The sequence below is a fragment of the Pseudophryne corroboree genome, unplaced genomic scaffold, assembly GCF_028390025.1.
Source record: "Pseudophryne corroboree isolate aPseCor3 unplaced genomic scaffold, aPseCor3.hap2 scaffold_129, whole genome shotgun sequence".
In the NCBI taxonomy this organism is placed as follows: Eukaryota; Metazoa; Chordata; class Amphibia; order Anura; family Myobatrachidae; genus Pseudophryne; species Pseudophryne corroboree.
Window position 1 is genome coordinate 935,337 of NW_026967915.1, and position 3,317 is coordinate 938,653.

The following is a 3,317-nucleotide window of genomic DNA, read 5'->3' on the forward strand; positions in this document are numbered from 1 at the left end:
CTTTTCCATTATTGTTTTGTTGGCTGGCTGAAGGAAGATATGCAGTGCATTTGAACCAAAGCAGATGTGTGCTGACAACTTAAATTCACAATCATGTTTGTGTTTTTTCTTTCTTTCTTTCTTTCTTTCTTTCTTTCTTTCTTTCTTTCTTTCTTTCTTTCTTTCTTTCTTTCTTTCTTTCTTTCATCCTTTGTAATATCATATTAAATATTAAGGTAGAAGATTATAATCAATGACTAATGACATAAGAAAAAGGAAAAAAACTGTAAACAAAACTGCTCCAGGTGAGGCTTGAATTCACAACCTTGATATTGCTCAACAGATACTGTCTTATAAGTACCACGCTCTGACCAATTGCACCACTGGAGCACTTTCAAGCATAAAACAGTTATGCTAGATGTGGATTTTATTCAATACAATCAGTACAGTCATAAGAATTTAAAAAGAAAATTATTTTCGGTGATAAATGATGAGCAACAAAGGATCATGCATGCCAGATGGCACTTGAATAAGCTTTCCACAGTGATAGAAAAGTAAAAAAAAAAACCACAACAATGTTATAATAAATGTCATTTTTAGCTTCTGTGGTCATGTTTTTGCAATCTAAACACTACAAGACTGTTGTACAGTTGAAGCAAGGATAAAATATCAACTCTAGTGACGACACAGCTGTTTTAATTAGAGATGAGCGCCGGAAATTTTTCGGGTTTTGTGTTTTGGTTTTGGGTTCGGTTCCGCGGCCGTGTTTTGGGTTCGACCGCGTTTTGGCAAAACCTCACCGAATTTTTTTTGTCGGATTCGGGTGTGTTTTGGATTCGGGTGTTTTTTTCAAAAAACCCTAAAAAACAGCTTAAATCATAGAATTTGGGGGTAATTTTGATCCCAAAGTATTATTAACCTCAAAAAACATAATTTACACTCATTTTCAGCCTATTCTGAACACATCACACCTCACAATATTATTTTTAGTCCTAAAATTTGCACCGAGGTCGCTGTGTGAGTAAGATAAGCGACCCTAGTGGCCGACACAAACACCGGGCCCATCTAGGAGTGGCACTGCAGTGTCACGCAGGATGGCCCTTCCAAAAAACCCTCCCCAAACAGCACATGACGCAAAGAAAAAAAGAGGCGCAATGAGGTAGCTGACTGTGTGAGTAAGATTAGCGACCCTAGTGGCCGACACAAACACCGGGCACATCTAGGAGTGGCACTGCAGTGTCACGCAGGATGTCCCTTCCAAAAAACCCTCCCCAAACAGCACATGACGCAAAGAAAAAAAGAGGCGCAATGAGGTAGCTGACTGTGTGAGTAAGATTAGCGACCCTAGTGGCCGACACAAACACCGGGCCCATCTAGGAGTGGCACTGCAGTGTCACGCAGGATGTCCCTTCCAAAAAACCCTCCCCAAACAGCACATGACGCAAAGAAAAAAAGAGGCGCAATGAGGTAGCTGACTGTGTGAGTAAGATTAGCGACCCTAGTGGCCGACACAAACACCGGGCCCATCTAGGAGTGGCACTGCAGTGTCACGCAGGATGTCCCTTCCAAAAAACCCTCCCCAATCAGCACATGATGCAAAGAAAAAGAAAAGAAAAAAGAGGTGCAAGATGGAATTATCCTTGGGCCCTCCCACCCACCCTTATGTTGTATAAACAAAACAGGACATGCACACTTTAACCAACCCATCATTTCAGTGACAGGGTCTGCCACACGACTGTGACTGATATGACGGGTTGGTTTGGACCCCCCCCAAAAAAGAAGCAATTAATCTCTCCTTGCACAAACTGGCTCTACAGAGGCAAGATGTCCACCTCATCTTCACCCTCCGATATATCACCGTGTACATCCCCCTCCTCACAGATTATCAATTCGTCCCCACTGGAATCCACCATCTCAGCTCCCTGTGTACTTTGTGGAGGCAATTGCTGCTGGTCAATGTCTCCGCGGAGGAATTGATTATAATTCATTTTAATGAACATCATCTTCTCCACATTTTCTGGATGTAACCTCGTACGCCGATTGCTGACAAGGTGAGCGGCGGCACTAAACACTCTTTCGGAGTACACACTTGTGGGAGGGCAACTTAGGTAGAATAAAGCCAGTTTGTGCAAGGGCCTCCAAATTGCCTCTTTTTCCTGCCAGTATAAGTACGGACTGTGTCACGTGCCTACTTGGATGCGGTCACTCATATAATCCTCCACCATTCTATCAATGTTGAGAGAATCATATGCAGTGACAGTAGACGACATGTCCGTAATCGTTGTCAGGTCCTTCAGTCCGGACCAGATGTCAGCATCAGCAGTCGCTCCAGACTGCCCTGCATCACTGCCAGCGGGTGGGCTCGGAATTCTGAGCCTTTTCCTCGCACCCCCAGTTGCGGGAGAATGTGAAGGAGGAGATGTTGACAGGTCGCGTTCCGCTTGACTTGACAATTTTGTCACCAGCAGGTCTTTCAACCCCAGCAGACCTGTGTCTGCCGGAAAGAGAGATCCAAGGTAGGCTTTAAATCTAGGATCGAGCACGGTGGCCAAAATGTAGTGCTCTGATTTCAACAGATTGACCACCCGTGAATCCTTGTTAAGCGAATTAAGGGCTGCATCCACAAGTCCCACATGCCTAGCGGAATCGCTCCGTGTTAGCTCCTTCTTCAATGCCTCCAGCTTCTTCTGCAAAAGCCTGATGAGGGGAATGACCTGACTCAGGCTGGCAGTGTCTGAACTGACTTCACGTGTGGCAAGTTCAAAGGGCATCAGAACCTTGCACAACGTTGAAATCATTCTCCACTGCACTTGAGACAGGTGCATTCCATCTCCTATATCGTGCTCAATTGTATAGGCTTGAATGGCCTTTTGCTGCTCCTCCAACCTCTGAAGCATATAGAGGGTTGAATTCCACCTCGTTACCACTTCTTGCTTCAGATGATGGCAGGGCAGGTTCAGTAGTTTTTGGTGGTGCTCCAGTCTTCTGTACGTGGTGCCTGTACGCCGAAAGTGTCCCGCAATTTTTCTGGCCACCGACAGCATCTCTTGCACGCCCCTGTCGTTTTTTAAAAAATTCTGCACCACCAAATTCAAGGTATGTGCAAAACATGGGACGTGCTGGAATTTGCCCATATTTAATGCACACACAATATTGCTGGCGTTGTCCGATGCCACAAATCCACAGGAGAGTCCAATTGGGGTAAGCCATTCCGCGATGATCTTCCTCAGTTGCCGTAAGAGGTTTTCAGCTGTGTGCGTATTCTGGAAAGCGGTGATACAAAGCGTAGCCTGCCTAGGAAAGAGTTGGCGTTTGCGAGATGCTGCTACTGGTGCCGC